This window comes from Ovis canadensis, chromosome 2 (assembly GCF_042477335.2).
Source record: "Ovis canadensis isolate MfBH-ARS-UI-01 breed Bighorn chromosome 2, ARS-UI_OviCan_v2, whole genome shotgun sequence".
Lineage (NCBI taxonomy): Eukaryota > Metazoa > Chordata > Mammalia > Artiodactyla > Bovidae > Ovis > Ovis canadensis.
The window spans coordinates 63,893,212-63,911,012 of NC_091246.1; the positions used below are offsets into that span (position 1 = coordinate 63,893,212).

The window sequence follows — 17,801 nt, forward strand, 5'->3', positions numbered from 1 at the left end:
TGCATATTATCTTGATTAAGTTTGCTCATTGGTGGCAGGGAGGATAGAGAATAACTTAGCATATTTACAAAGAGACTGAAGACTCAGAAATTTCAAAGGGGTTTCAGTTGGGGGACCTGATTGCTCACAATTGCTTAGAGGAGAATGAATACCAATATGGGGCACGGATAAAAGAAAAAGCAGTTTTTTTCTTAACGATGGCTCTAGAATCTAAAATGAAGCACAGCAGGTTGGGAAGTCCTACAGAGATTTTAATTTTTTTAAGGTATCTCATATCTGTGGACTAACAAACTTTGTTTTCTATTCTTGCATGCCTTCTCCTTTGAATTTGGGAAGATCACTTTGCAAATGCAGTTTCAATAGAAGAGAACTGATGCTTTTTCTATTTTGTTGAAAAAGAAATTAAAATAAATTTTTATAGTGCCTCAGATTAAAAAGACGTTAGCTAATTCTTTGAATATCAGCAAATTAACTAAGAAACATTAAAACAAAATGTTTAAAGGAAAGGAAAGGCACACATAAAAGCTTTAACTCCCAGTCTGTCACCTTTTTTGACCAGAGTGTGAATTCTGGGTTAAGATGTTGGCAGCTGAAGAGCTGAAAATTGTGATCTCAAGGTATCACATTCTTAGATCTATTTACATTAATAAAAAATTCTTTTTCAAGCTCATCAACTTCTTAAAAAACTTCTTAGCCACCAAGCACTGTCTTCAATCAATATGGAAATTTATGGCAAAGTCCTTAAAATCTGCTTCCTAAACATTGACGCTTGTCATGCACAAATAGAATTTAATCTGGGTTTTTTTCTTTTAATCATCTAGCAAGCCCCTCTATTTGCTTTTCACTAAGTCTAATAGTTATACAATAATTGAAAATAATTTAAAAGCAGTCCATCTCCAATGAAAGAAAGCACAATGACAATAATTAAAGTTCATTAGGTTTGTAAAGAGCTTAACAGATTATCTTGTCTAAAAGCACTTAAAAAATGTTTGTTTCCTGTAACATATGGGGAAGGGAGAAGCGGCTCCCCCTATAGCCATATAGCAAATCCATAGTGAGTCTAGTCTTTTTATTACTTTATGCAAAGGTTCTCATACAATCTTACTTGCAAAATTTGTATCTTTTTTCTTTCATTTTTCTAACCACAGGGAGAACTGTCTGGGAATTGAATGTTCCTTTGCCCTGCTCTATCCTAAGTGCTTGGTCTGTACAAAGTAGGTAACATGTTGATGACACTTTAAAGAACAGTGGTTTTTATCTCTCAGTCCTGTTTTCCTTTTATAATCTTAACTTTCAGTTGAGTTCCTGTTTTTAAAATTTCCATTCTCAGGCAACATTCACACTTTATGAAAATAGCCATGCTTTCCAAGGGCTAATTGAAACTCTACAGCTTGTATTACATCTTTTAGCAAAATGATAAAATTACTTTATTTCAGAACCAAGCCATGGGGAATTTCAAAGTTATCAATTTTCCCAATTAAATAAAGCTTACAAACACTCATTTAAAATGCATCCCTTCTTCTGGGTACAGATATTTATTGCATACCTGATAAACTACAAATTATTATGGTGGTGGATACAAACTGTGTGAAAGATACGACTCAGATATGAAAACTTCCCTAATGGGATTTAGTAAAGATGATTTATTCTTTACACAAACAATTAAAAGAGAAGGCAGAACTATCCATGCATTTTGAAAGGCATAGAAAATAAGATGGGACTTTAGAATAAAAGTATTTAACATATTTAGAATCCTTACTAGATGCAGGCATTATTCTAAGGAAGGACTTTACTTTCATTAAATTTTTTAATCTGCACAACAGCCATGTTGAGTAGGTATTATTATTTTTACCTTCTGTTTACTGACGAGGAAATTGAGAAACCGAAGTAAATAGTGGACCTTGGATTTCAACTGAGGCACAGTAAAACTATCTAAAGAACTAACATGATGTATCGGCTTCCTTACTATAGTGAAATATTATAGCTGTTCTAGTCATAAATAAAACCAAAGAAAGCTGTTTGTACTAAATCCACACTTCTGTACATATTCTGTTTTCAGATAAATTATAAAATCACAAGAAAGTCTTTTCCTCTTTTGGAGTACCTGGGAAATAAAATACAGTTACTAGCATTGTCTATACTCTACAGCAATTCTTTTCTAATCTAATGAATGATCTACAGCATTTGAATGCACACAAAAAACACTTTAGAAGGTGACAATATTAGCAGAGAAATTGAAAGGGAAAAATTCTGTTACAGTTTGTAGGAAACTCAAACAATGGCACATATCTGATGGGTCACAGCATCAAAAATACATGCATATCTGGAGAAAAATCAGTGCCCAAGTGATGTTTAAATAAATAAACAGAATAGGATAAAAAATGTATTAAAATAGGAACACATGAAGAAACAGAAAACTAAGAAGGGGCATTTGAAACTCTCTGCCAACATTTTGTTTTCTGTGGGAAAGTCATTCTTTCACTACAAACCAAGGCTCACACTCATTAGGACCAACATAACACTACAGCTAACCAACTATCTCCAAAAACAGAAGTATGAGTGTTCAGAATTGCCCCTTTGTTATCCCTTTCATTTCTTTGCATATTCTTTCCAAGCTGTTTGTTAATAATTCAAGATGGAAATGTTGTCAACTGTTAATTATATTACTAGCAATGGATCAGACAAATAAATTAGTAAGTTCTACGTTTCAAATAATAATTGAAGAAACTGGCTCAGAAAGAGCTGTGTCTTTTCTTTCCAAGGTCACATAATCAGAATATGGTCTAGGAACTAACCTTTTATTTCTATTTAGTGAAACAGATGCCTTGAGTAAGGACTTTACTATTCTATCACTCTTCCCAGAATCAATAGAAACTACTGCTCCAACATATATTTTTTATTTCTGCTGTTTCTGAAACTTTGACAGTTAAGCAGGAATCATGGTTTGTGTAGAATTTTGGATAAAATACATTTGTTCATTCAAGAAAATACTTGTGCTAGGCACTGAGAAAACAAATATAAAATCAGGAAACAGCACATTCAAACTGAGCAAAAGAGAAGAAACTGATTAGGGACAAAGGATGATATAGTGCCCCAGAGTTAATAACTGTGGGAGACTCTTTCCAGCCCTAGCCTGAAGGGCCAGAGTCTAGAGAGTCCTAAACACACAGGTGATCTTTCAAGAGCCAGGGAATCAATACCAATCTCACTGTCTCCACCATTTGACCTCCTGCTGGTACTTCTCACCAGTTGAACCCAAGCAGAAGACTCCTAGAGTACAGAGCAGAATGGAAAAGACCGATTGGACCTGGAGAACTTAGGGGAATATTTTCAGCACAAGCAGTCTATACTTTTCTTAAAGTAGCTTCCTGGATAATGGGAAAAGACAGACATATAAAAAAAATCAAGACAGAAAAGTCTTATCAGTACCATAGTAGTTGAACAGTATACTTGAGGCCCTAGGAAGCACTCAGTTCTCACATCGCCTCCTTTCTGTCAATCCATGTAATATAAATTCAAGAACCAAAGATATTGACTGTATGGGGAGGATCCAGTGAAGAGTGACAAAAGAAAAGCAATAATAAAGAAGAAGGCTAAGAACACAGGAAAATGTCATGTTTGGTTTCTACATGGAAAAATCCATCAGATTAATAAAAGCCTCCCCTAAACTTCAGAGCAAACAGTACTCCGTTACTCACGCCACAGTCTAGGGCAGAATATTCAAACTTATCCACAAAGAAATCATTGATTAACAGAATCATTAACATTCAGAATGTTGGAAGGGATCTTAAGAAAAATCTTTTATTTTTTTCTTCCTCCTTTTCATTCTCTTTTTACTTCTCACTTGAATTTTTAACATTTACTATGTAGTGTGCTCCATGGGATTGCTGAGGGTTGAACGCGACTGAGCGACTTCCCTTTCACTTTTCACTTTCATGCATTGGAGAGGGCAATGGCAACCCACTCCAGTGTTCTTGCCTGGAGAATCCCAGGGACGGAGGAGCCTGGTGGCTGCCGTCTATGGGGTTGCACAGATTCAGACATGACTGAAGTGATTTAGCAGAGCATGTGCTGTTTATAAGGTGCTGGGAATAATGTGTCAAGCAAAGAAGACACATTCTGTGATATCATAAAACTGCATAGCTAACCTGCACCAAATAAACACAAATATAAAATACAATGTGGTTAATCCTATAATGGAAAATTAGGGAGCAGCCAGAAACTGCTAAGAGAGAATAATCAACCTCGACTGGGAATAAAAAATAGGATCAGGAAAAATCTCCCTGAGATAGCAGCATTTGAGTTAAGAATTAATTAGGTGAAGTGGTGAGAAAAAAGAAATGAAAATCAAACCTACATTTAAACCAAAATAAATACAAAATCTGAACATTTCTATGAAATAATAGGGAATAATGATTTTAGACATACATTTAAGATAACTAAATAAAACAAATATGTGAATGACCTCTACATATAAGTTTTTCTGTTGGGAAAATTGAAAACAGTAGTCAACTTATAGAAATAAAGAAGCTAGGAAAAAAGGGAAAGATGAACAGTGAAAGATACTTTAATGATATTTGTAATATTTTCTAGAGATATCCAAGCCACAATACTAAAGCAAGTGGAAGATTTTCATTTCAGTCAGAAATTGAAGCAATTAGTCAAAGTGTGAAATCCATAATCATTTGTTGGGCTGCTTTTAAAAGTGTTTATCATCACATTTAGTAAATTTCAGTATCATAATTGACCATCTTCTTCTCTCACACATGGCAGGAAGAAGCACACATGCTCCTTATTGATGCCACTAGAAGACACACGCACTGAACCCCAGGAGCAAAATTTAACTTTAATGCATACATAGGAAAATCACTTTACTCATAACTATGCACAAGTATAATTACTGAACAACGATGAAATGGCATGCAATTAAGTGGAATACCCAGGGATCAGCCAGGGTATAGTTACAGAACAAAGGAGACCAAAGGAATAGCTGTTCAGGGGATAGCAAAATCATGCATGAACAGTGTTCCCTTTCCCTCCCCTGCTGACTTCTCAGAGGAGGCTGGGAATGTATCCTAATGGATTTAGTTGAAGAACTACTGTCCTCCCAAACAACCCTTTGTCTTCTTCTGGTTACATCCAGATTCTCTCTAGTAGTAGATGTTTAAGGATAAAAAACAAACAAACAAAAAATCAAAGTAATAAAACTATAGGCTGGATTTGTTACAGCTCTTGAAAGTTGTATCTTGGTCATCACCGTAAAACGAGATAAGGTCTAGAGTCACCAAGACCTTAGAAATTGACACAGTGACATTATGTGTGATTCGATTAGATAGCTGTGCTTGTAAGGATGATGATCATATGTCCCAGTTTTCCCAAGACAGTCTCATTTTGTGCCTATTGCCTCAGCAGAATTGTTAACAGTATCCACTTTCATCTCCGAAGGTGCACCTACTTAGGTGATCAATTAGACAGTCACCCTATCAATAAGGATAGTATAAATATAGCATATTGGGAAAATATGCTATTTGAGTAAACCATTGTATTCAAGGGAATAAAATTGAATTCTAGTTAATGAATCTGCATTTTCTTTCTGCACTGCTTAGTTGCAAATATAAATAACACAAGGAGAGATATTGGAGTAAACATTTGATACCACCTTTTATAAACTGAATAAAATTCCACTTTTACATTGGTACAGTAACAAAGTTTTATCCAGCAGTTTGAGAGATGAGTGCCATTTTTCAAAGTCTTACTCAAGATTTTAACTTGTATCAAATCAATTGGGATCATTGTGCAATTAAGTTCCATCATTATACTGATCTTTATATACATTGACTTATCTATCTTTCTGAAGTCAAAGAAAGTCTCAAGTATGCTAATATATGACAAAGAAGGTATATGACCTTCTTATCCCCGTGATATTTGGTATAGCATGACCTACTCTTATTCACTCCAAAACACCTGAATGGGCTTACCACAATTCATGGGCATTTTAATCAAATAACCATGGAAGAAGAAAACATTATAGCCCACCGCACCATATGATTTTTTTTTTTGTATAGACTATACTTGATTTCTGTCTTAACATACATTTTCAAACTTTTAATTTCTGTAGTGACATTTTTGTGAAGATATTATGTTATTCACACAAGATTTCCCTTGAGAGCTGAGGCCATATTGGTATAATTCTCAGGATAAAATAGAAGGGAAGCACCATTTGAACAAAAATTACTGAATAAACTTTCAGATCTATCCATTCTTTGTCTTGGAAACCATCACAGCTCTTCTCTAACCAAAAAATTGATTAGGAGATTCAAGCTTGAGATTTGAAGTTTGTTATAAAAACTTATAATTAAAGAGGATATCAGAAATGCTTTCTACCTATAGCTTAAGAAATGCTAATTGAGTCCTATACAACAGTCATGCATTAGGAGATGAATTCAACATGGAGACCTAAGAGGAAAATAAAAACGTGATTTATTTAAGTAATATAGTATTAAAATTTGTTTATTTCACCTGAGAAATCAATGGATTGGATGTAAATGGAAAGAGTGAGCTAAGTTTCTGCTGAAAATAAACCAAGAACAGAGTAAGACAAACAAAAATGTAGCTAAGAACTCCCACCGTAGGGAGTAACATTTATTTCTAGATAAATATGCCATGCTCTATGGATTTGACTCCAATACCTATTTATGTAGATGGAAAAAGAGAACCAACCAAATGTCCCCCTTCACCACTTCAAGGAGTAACTGCTGGGAAGAGGCAATTACAGTCAAATTGCTTACACCTTAAACCCCAGGTGCTCTAGACGGATGGACAACCCCTACAGTGTGAGTCTGTAGCTGTGAAACTCAGGGGAGTGGACTAGGCAATGCCATGACAGATGTGTTTTGTGAAAAAGAAAGCAGACAGACCTTCAAAGTTAGAAGACTAAAGGCCTGTGGCAGTGGATGAGAGCCCTATTTCAACAACAGAAGTACATTTAAAAACAAAAAAACAACAACAAATGCATTTGTCAAGATAAAATAAAAATACAAAGAAGGAAAAGATGTAGGAAAGGAAGAATAGGATATAAACTAAAAGGATGAGTTATTGTATGTACAGGTTTCCCAGCTGGACTGACCATTACATATTCAGAAAGTGTTTTTTGAGAAACTGTAATGCACAAGGCTCTATGAGGAACCAAAGATGAATCAGGCACATAAAGACCTTGCCCTCACAAGTGGGCTTTGAAGAGGAAAAGGACAGCTAGCCTATAAATAGACAACATGGGAAAATAACTTACTAAAAATTGTCTTCAAGCAAATATGCAGTGTTTGAGCACTCTGGCATCACACTTGCTGAGTTTGGATACATGTTTCTACCACCAAGTAGTTATATGACCATGGGCAGGAATTTAAAACTATAAAAATCATGAGTCTGGTCTTCACATGAAAAGGGTAGGGGTTAAATTAGATAGTGCATATAAAGTATCTAGTGCTTTGCTTAGCATGAACATGCAAATAGAAGTAGTTGTATTATTTCTGTTCTAAGGGAAGTTTGCTATCCCCTCAGGAGTGTTGATTTTATTATTATTTGGAAAGATGAAGCTAATAATACCAACATATCTTACAGGATCCCAGTGCTGGGGAGGAAAAACAGTTTTCCCTCTGCCCTTCTAGGTTTTTGGCTGAGACCTCCCTGTGATAAAGCACAGCTTGACAGGAGAAAAACAAACAGAAGTTTAATAACAGGTATACTTCCTATATACATTCAAGACACCAAGGAAAACTCACTGGTAACTCCCCTAAATGGTTCAGGTTATCAGCTTAAATACCATCTCCAGCTAAAGACAAAAGAAGATGTTGAGGGCTGGGGGAGCCACTTATGAAAAGTTAGCAGTAGAAGCACAGTTAACGGTATGCAGATCGACATCCCGGCCTTCTCCATGAATAAGAGTTTCTAGAGAATGGATCATCCTCTTCTTCCTGGCATAGAGAGGGAGACAACCTTACGAATGAAGATTTTCCTTTAAAATATCTCTTACAAAAGGGTAACTTCCACTCAGTTCTCAGCTTTTCCTGTGTCTGCAGTTTCTTGAAAATAACCAACTCAGCATAATCTTTATGCCAAAAAGCATATTTTGGGAAATTCTGCTCCCTTTCACAAGGAAGGTAATAAGTGACATATTACCAATAATTATCATGTTTTGCACATTTGAGTTGCCTTATCGATACGGAAAAACATATGCATGTTAGATGAATTCTTTTGGTGATAGAAGTTTCCCAGTATTAGTTTCTATTAGATTTAGGTTTTTCTCCACCAAGATGAACCCCATCTTGGATTTTTATAATAGAGTTTGCTTGTCTGCAAGGTTTCTATGCAAATCTCTAGTAAGAAAATCCCAAACCAGCCATGAGCTGGTGTACCTTGCCCTTTAATTGATTTCCGGATAGAGAGCACTGCCCAGGGAGTCATGGAACACACACTCCTGTAGAGTCATTCTCCTTTATCTAGATTACCCTTGATGTGTTATCAGGAAACCCTGCAGTGCTCTGTCTCTTCAGGGGATCATTTTTTCCTTTGGGTGGAGATGCCAGGGTTTTACAGATAACACAGTTGGGGGTTTTCATGGTCATACCTCTTATAATCACAAACTGAGAAGCAAAACCTGTCTTGCAGCTAATATAAGTCAGCCTCTTAAATTCTAGCAATAGCCTATTCAACACAATATATGCTTTTAAATAAAGCACTTTTTTTTTTTTCCGTTTTGTTTGTCAACACACTGTTTGATGCTCAGGATGATTTACTCAAGAGCAAACACTATCAGATACCTGCGGTTTCTCTGTACTACCTCAGGGGGGCTTCAAAACCTGCCACCTCAGATCTCAGCACTTCAAAGAGTTTCCCCTGAAGCTGTGTTTACAGCCTAAGTTAACAAACAAGGTCCTGCTTGCCTTCACACACCTTTGCACCACTTTAAAATCCTAGCTGCACCAAAATAACAACTCTCTCTGCATCAGTTGGTGGTGGATTTGGGGGTGCCTGCCATGCATTTTAACTTTTTAAAACCACAAACCACAAGCCAAGTGAAAAATCATCTAAGTGGACTTCTGCCAGATCTTCCAGCCAATACTTTTCTCTCTGTAGGATATAGCTCCACCTTATGGTAGGAAATTATTTAAAGTAGAGACAGGATTTGGAAGGCAAGAAAGTGGCATGCATTCTTAATTTTTTTTCTCTAGAAGCACACTTTTCCTTTCATTTCAAATGCAGTCCTACATGCAGAAGAGACAGGGAGGCAGCCCTTCAATGTGTCATCCTTGGGAGCCTGCAAACAGCTGGCACTGTGTGTGTGTGTTAGTTGCTCAGTTGTGTTTGACACTTTGCAACTTCAGAGACTGTAGCCCACCAGGCTTCTCTGTCCATGGGATTCTCCAGGCAAGAATACTGGAATGGATTGCCATTCCCTTCTCCAGAGGATCTTCTCGACCCAGGGATTGAACCCTAGTCTCCCGCATTGCAGGCAGGTTCTTCACCAAATGACTGCTTTGAACACAAGAGTAGCTAAAGAGACGAAGGAAAGATGGGTTTATAAACTTGCAAAAGGAAAAAAACCAGTCATGTACTGTTACATTCTGGTTAGTGGCAAAGAGTCAGGCGCAACTGAAGCAGCTTAGCATGCCTGCAGCACTGTGGCAAGTTTCTCTGTCACCTTATTGCCTCATCCTCCCATTCATCTGTTTTGTATATGTATGTCTTTTCCATTTTTCAAGTTTGCTTGGTACAGTGTCTGCATGCTAGCTCCTGGAAACCAAGAACAACCTACCGCTAGCTAGGAAAGTCAGTAAAGTTTTCTTTTAGACTTTTTTAAACTTTACCATATATGTGTGCTATTCCTAGACCCATTCATTTACAGTAAGGTGACAGCTGGTTAATACTACTTTTTTCAAACTTTGTCATTGAGTATACTCGGTATATTTTAGAAACATGTTAAAAATCTCATAGAAAATTTCTGAAATTTATTCACATTTAATCAAAAAGCTCTATATTTTAAATTTTGGAAAAAGGGATTCACTCTTGTTGCCTTCCTATCTGTGTCCCTGTATGTTTGTTAGGTAATTGAATGTATTTTAACTAAATCCACAGCTATCTTCCAAAATATTCACATTCCCAATGTACCTATAACATCAAGTGGTTTTCCCAAGGCAGGCAGCTAATAAATCTTACTATCACATTACAGCACATTTTTCTACCACACCAATTGGCTGAGCTTTTGAGAAGTTTTATGGCAGCTGAACATTTAGCATCTTTCAAATCCCACTGAAAAGATAACTACTTTGTAAGTTTTTCCCAAACAGTAAAGTTAGAAGGAATCTTAAACAGAACCTCATATATCTTACTCTATTCCAGTAGTAAGCATTCACTGAATACCTGCTACAAGTAAGAAACTCTACGAGGCTCTGCTGCTAAGTCACTTCAGTTGTGTTTGACTCGGCGACGCTATGGACTATAGCCCACCAGGTTCCTCTGTCCATGGGATTCTCTAGGCAAGAATACTGGAGCTGGTTGCCATGCCCTCCTCCAGGAGATGTTCCCAACCTAGGGATGAAACTCTCATCTCCTAAATATTCTATGTTCTATTCTTATACTAGGCGCTATATGAATATAAACAGAAAAAAGATATAGTTCCTCTCCTCACTGGTACTCATGAAGTAACTCATGTAACAAGCATTGAATAACAACAGGTGTTCCTAGCAAAGGGAAAGAAGCTGAAGCTACCTCTATAGGAGAAGATACATGTGTAAACAACTGCTATTAAACTCAATACCAACTATCACACTCACAGGAGAAAGGATCCAATACTTTCTAGGTGAGAGAAGGGAAATGGGAGTTTTGAGAATGCTTTCTTTGGGGAAGTTTCACTGGAGATGGATCTTTAGGGTGAATCCCTGAGATGTTTTTTGTTTCACACCACTTCCTGTCAAATGAAACATGCTTCATTTCAACACGGTATTAAATGAGATTATATATTTAAAGTAGAAATAATATACATATGTGTGATCTTGTTTCTTCTGTGATCACTGCCTCAAAATATCCAAACATATATTAGTATAGCACAAATTTTCATAAGTTTGGAGAAGGTTCAATAGCTGCTCTATGATTTCTGAAAATTCTGAGTGCTTACTATCATCTCCTGGTCAGCTGTGAATCTAAGCTCCTGTCTCCATTTAAATTAGTTCATTTTGGGGACTGTCTCACTATGTTGTGTTTTCTGCCCCTAACAGAATCCAGTTTTGTCCCTCGTTTCTATTGTATGTCACTTCCACAAGGAATTTGAGAGTATACAATGCACTTTGAGGAACGGAAGATAGGTTTGGAGAAATTAGATAGATGATGATGATGGTGATACATTGATGATATAGACAGGTCATCTCACAAAAATGCAAAAACTGTGTAAATTGAATACTAGATCTGTTGTAATTAAAAATTTTCTGGGCCATTACCAAAATATCTTCTAACTTTCTGCCAACCTACTCAGACCCTATTTTTCTTCCTACAACTTCCCACATCACCTACCAGAATATCAAATTTTTCTTTGCCTTTTTGCAGGAAAATGTAGCAATTATTCCAGACCTGCACAGTCCATCTTTAGTAATTCATCATAGCAAATATTCTCAGGAGAGCAAAAGAGCATTTATTTTACACAAGCCATCAACTTTATAAGATGGACGTGGTTTTAAATAATAATGTTTATTTTCTTCAACTACACTTAAACAGGTTTGTTAAGACAACAGGCCCAAGATGGTATTGCTTATACTGAGCTGCACATCACCAGACTGAGACTTAAGTTATAGTTTCGGCTCACCCTGACATGAAATCTTAAATCAGCCAATGAGGAATTGCCTGATTAACATGTGTTAGGCAATCTGCCTCATAAACTTCTGTCATGCCCTACAAGGAAAATAACCTTGCAATAACCAGTCTGCTTTTTTGCCTAGACAGCTTCTTGTCCCTGCTCCCTTCTGCCCATAAGTCTTTCATTTAGTACAGCTCCATGGATTTCCTTTCTGTCTGCTAAGTTGCATGCTGCCCAATTCATGAATCGCTGAATAAAGCCAAGATCTCTCAAATTTACTCAGTTGAATTCTGTTTTTAACAGGTCACAACAGTGCATAACATAGCAACCCCTTTGTAAGTGATAGATATTAATACCTTGGTAATATAACACAGTTATGTAAGAATTACCATGATAGAGTTAAGACATATATAATCAAATGGACATGAAGAAATTTATGTAATGCATATGTCATAGATAGGCCTACAATTTTAATTTTATCCACCAGAAGAACTAATTTGTCTGGCTTAAATTGTTCTTTTAATACTTAACATGATATTGAAAATAGCACTTTGAATTATGCAGCTGAATATCTTGGCTCCAAGAATGACACATGAACTGAGAATGATTATTTGCTGGACACATTATGATAGTAGCCCTTCAAAATTGTCAGCAGGTTAAATATTTTCATCTAGACAAACTGATGCAATTACCAAAATAATTATCTGCCTATCCATTAACTATCCATAGATACTAAAAGTGCTAAGTTATTTCAGTCTTGTCCAACTCTTTGTGACGCCTCGGGCTGCAGCCCACCAGGCTCCTCTGTCCATGGGATTCTCCAGGCAAGAATACTGAAGTGAATTGTCATGACTTCCTCCAGAAGATCTTCCCAATCCAGGGATAGAACCCAGATCTCTTTTGTCTCTTGCGTGGGCAGGTGGGTTCTTTACCACTAGCGCCACCTGGGAAGCCCATATAGATACTATGGTGCTGCTGCTACTAAGTCACTTCAGTCATGTCCGGCTCTGTGTGACCCCATAGACAGCAACCCACTAGGCTCCCCTGTCCCTGAGATTCTCCAGGCAGGAACACTGGAGTGGGTTGCCATTTCCTTCTCCAATGCATGAAAGTGAAAAGTGAAAGTGAAGTCGCTCAGTCATGTCCAATTCTTAACGACCCTATGGACTGCAGCCTACCAGGCTCTTCCATCCATGGGATTTTCCAGGCAAGAGTGCTGGAGTGGGTTCCCATTGCCTTCTCCAATATAGATACTTTGGAGGAGGACTAAAAATAATATAGACTTTATCTTCTTTAAAAAAACAAAGTAAACATTAGAAGGACACTGTTTCTCCTCTCTTCTATCTTTTACTTTAAGCCTTTGTTGAATCTTTCCCCTTGCTTAACTCACATTTTACATCTTACACAACTTGCATCTTACACAAATCTCATTCATGTTTTAGCACTCAAGTTCAAGGTCAACTCTAGTTGCGAAGTCTTCTTTATTACTCCATAATACATCATATCTTCTAAACAACTATAGGCCTGGTTTATAATGAAATTTGGTGCTGAAGCAAATGTTATCCTGTATCACTCAAAAAATTGCCCCATATATTTAAATTTTTTGGTTGTTACCAGTATGTAAGCTCCAAGAGAATATTTTACTTCTTTTATATATACCTCTATAATACTATTGGGCTGCACCCCACAGGCCTATAAGGCCTACACTTGCCCAGCTTTAAGACTGAAGAAACAGCCCAGAGTCAGCAATAGATACATCAGTGGTTTAGAGGACAAGGGAGCTTACATGTCAGAAGTAAGGTCTTGAAATGACACCCCACCATGTGCAGTCAATGATGGGCAGGACATGGCAGCAGTCTTCACTCCTGAGCGGAGGGAAGATTGCCAGTTATAAGGGGAATTAATGTCAGGTGGGCTCATTACTTACCGAGGAAACCAGCAAAGAGGCATGCCCCTCACTGCCCCTTTGATAAGAACAATCACTAGCCTAGCCTGTGGGGCAAATGTGCAGGAAGGTCAGTCATGTGCATAAGGTATGAGTGAAGCAAACAGTGGTTGGGCAGGGGGATGAACAGAGAGCCAGAGAACAGCCATCTTGAGTGGCCTGACCATACAGTCTACCCCTACATACCTCGCACTACCCTTACAGTCTTGGTCCGCCCTTCTTCTGGGATATCCCTGGGGTCAGGTATGTGGCCACCCCTGGTTTTCACAAGCCCAGGGCCCCTCCCTGGGGAGGGGGAGGGTCTGGCTGTAAAAGAAACATTCTGGCAGCCTAGCCAGAAGTCAGCCATCACGGTGCAGGTCTGCCACTCCATGTTATGTTGGGTATCAACAGGGATGAACCCATTTACATTTCCGAACAAAACTAGTCCCACTAGTTGGGCTCTTATGTCCAGAAGCCAGCCTAATCCATTCTACCCAGCAGGTCCCAGGAGTGCTCATGGGTAGTCAGTTATACAGTAATGCTTACTTCTGAAGGGGGCCCTTCTGATGTACTGCCTTATAGGATCAGAAGATGGTAAGTCTTTCCCCCCATTGTCAGAAGTCCCTACATAGTCATATTAGCCAAGTCAGTTCTTCATGGAAGTCCAGAGGAGGTCGACAATGGCATCTCACCATCGACCTAGCTATCAGACCATTTCTCAGTGAGGCCAGTGCTGCTGCTCCGTCCTTGAACAGTTCTCCTTTCACTTGGGCTAGGGATGAAATGGAAGACATCTAACAGACATGACATGGGGTGCTATGTGTGCTAAGACACTTCAGTCGAGTCCGATTCTTTGCAACCCTATGGGCTGTAGCCTGCCAGGCTCCTGTGTCCATGGGATTTTCCAGGCAAGAATACTGGAGTGGGTTGCCATGCCCTCCTCCAGGGGATCTTCCTGACCCAGAGATGGAACCTGTGTCTCTTCTGTCTCCTGCATTGGTAGGTGGGTTCTTTACCACTAGTGCCACCTGGGAAGGCCCACAACAAGGGGAGATAGGGAAAATTAAGCAAAATGCAAGAATTAACCACAGCTGAGATAATAACACACCCACCTTCAGACTATAGATCATTCATTAGACATCACTGATGATCAAAGTATCTGTCCCTCAATGCTACAGTGCTGGCTCCTACTCCAGGTTCAGATCATGCCTCTGGGCACTAGGCCTCCTTTATATTCATCTAGACATTCACACTAGGGGAAAACTAACCAGATCTCAGGAGTCCTTCATGCCCAACTGTCACACAACAGTGTATATGTGCTTTTAGAAAGAGACTTAAAGAAAGCCATGTCACGGTTTGTGACTTGCTATATTCTGTGGTGACTTCGTTATAGAATTTTCTTTCCTTCCTGAACATCAGTTATGGCTAACACAGTAACTGGCATAAATTCAGACCTTAAGTAACAGTACTTAACATCCCCTGAAACGTAATACTGATCTCTCTAAAATCATCTCCACCAAACTCAAGCAAACAGAAGACTAATCTGTTTGCAAAACAAGTCTGGTCAATTGACCAGATAGGCTCCTCCAAACTGGCAGCAGTGGAACTCCTGAGGAGGACTGTCAGACTAAATTCCCAATAGGTATCTCAAGGTCAGGAAAACCATGCCAACAGCCTGCCGTCAGGTTCTGCCTTGGTGAATTTATCTCTTCTTTCCACGGGATTTCCCAAGCAAGAACACTGGAGTGGGTTGCATTTCCTTTTGCACGGGCTAGTCCCATTGCAGGGATCAACCTGCATTTCCTGCATTGGCAGGTAGATTCTTTACAACTGAGCCACCTGGGAAGCCCTCTCAGTTCTAGAAGTCCAAAACATCGAGATTTCTGTACACTCTAGGACAGTCTTTCCCATTCATCTGATAAGACTGCTCTAAACCAGAGTCTCGAATTTCTGGAAGGAAATGGCAGAGTAAAAAAAAAAAAATGTCACAGGGGTGTAATTTACCAAATTGCTGTAAGGCATAAGTAACTTGAGGGGAAAGGCTTCTCTATATTTAGAAAACAGGTTAAAACCAGTAATATTCCAGAAAAAAAACATAAACACTATAACCATATTCACGAGTTCACTCAGTAAGCAATCCTCTTGTTAACATTTTATGAAGTCATCAGATTTTCCCTTTAGTGTTCTTTCATTTCTTAGCCAGTTCTCCAGTATAATCTGAGATTTATCAGGGTACAACAGAGTACAACTGTCTATAAATGACAGGAAGACTTAAAAAGTCACTGTTAACCATTTGATCACAATGTAATTTCAAAAGGAACTTAATTTCTGCTATGACATTCAACATTTTAAGATAACTAGAACAGGAGACAGGGATCAAGACCATCCCCATGGAAAAGAAATGCAAAAAAGCAAAATGGCTGTCTGGGGAGGCCTTACAAATAGCTGTGAAAAGAAGAGAGGCAAAAAGCAAAGGAGAAAAGGTAAGATATAAGCACCTGAACGCAGAGTTCCAAAGAATAGCAAGAAGAGATAAGAAAGCCTTCTTCAGTGATCAATGCAAAGAAATCGAGGAAAACAACAGAACGGGAAAGACTAGAGATCTCTTCAAAAAAATTAGAGATACCAAGGGAACATTTCATGCAAAGATGGGCTCGATAAAGGACAGAAATGGTCTGGACCTAACAGAAGCAGAAGATATTAAGAAGAGGTGGCAAGAATACACGGAAGAACTGTACAAAAAAGATCTTCACGACCAGATAATCATGATGGTGTGATCACTCATCTAGAGCCAGACCTCCTGGAATGTGAAGTCAAGTGGGCCTTAGAAAGCATCACTATGAACAAAGCTAGTGGAGGTGATGGAATTCCAGTGGAGCTGTTTCAAATCCTGAAAGATGATGCTGTGAAAGAGCTGCACTCAATATGCCAGCAAATTTGGAAAACTCAGCAGTGACCACAGGACTGGAAAAGGTCAGTTTTCATTCCAATCCCAAAGAAAGGCAACGCCAAAGAATGCTCAAACTACCGCACAGTTGCACTCATCTCACATGCTAGTAAAGTAATGCTCAAAATTCTCCAAGCCAGGCTTCAGCAATACGTGAACCGTGAACTTCCTGATGTTCAAGCTGGTTTTAGAAAAGGCAGAGGAACCAGAGATCAAATTGCCAACATCCGCTGGATCATGGAAAAAGCAAGAGAGTTCCAGAAAAACATCTATTTCTGCTTTATTGACTATGCCAAAGCCTTTGACTGTGTGGATCACAATAAACTGTGGAAAATTCTGAAAGAGATGGGAATATCAGACCACCTGACCTGCCTCTTGAGAAACCTATATGCAGGTCAGGAAGCAACAATTAGAACTGGACATGGAACAACAGACTGGTTCCAAATAGGAAAAGGAGTACATCAAGGCTGTATATTGTCACCCTGCTGATTTAACTTATATGCAGAGTACATCATGAGAAACGCTGGGCTGGAAGAAACACAAGCTGGAATCAAGTTTGCCGGGAGAAATATCAATAACCTCAGATATGCAGATGACACCACCCTTATGGCAGAAAGTGAAGAGGAGCTAAAAAGCCTCTTGATGAAAGTGAAAGAGGAGAGTGAAAAAGTTGGCTTAAAGCTCAACATTCAGAAAACGAAGATCATGGCATCCGGTCCCATTACTTCATGGGAAATAGATGGGGAAACTGTGGAAACAGTGTCAGACTTTATTTTGGGGGGGCTCCAAAATCACTGCAGATGGTGACTGCAGCCAGGAAATTAAAAGACACTTACTCCTTGGAAGAAAAGTTATGACCAACCTAGATAGTATATTCAAAAGCAGAGACACTACTTTGCCAACTAAGGCCCATCTAGTCAAGGCTATGGTTTTTCCTGTGGTCATGTATGGATGTGAGAGTTGGACTGTGAAGAAGGCTGAGCACTGAAGAATTGATGCTTTTGAACTGTGGTATTGGAGAAGACTCTTGAGAGTCCCTTGGACTGCAAGGAGATCCAACCAGTCCATTCTGAAGGAGATCAGCC

General features: G+C 38.5%; 1 pseudogene; it reads right to left on the reverse strand.

Moving 5' to 3' along the window:
• LOC138432358 (S-phase kinase-associated protein 2 pseudogene) overlaps positions 1–14,160 on the reverse strand; it is a 176,998-nt pseudogene extending 162,838 nt beyond the window's left edge.
• Between the last annotated feature and the right edge of the window lie 3,641 nt (positions 14,161–17,801).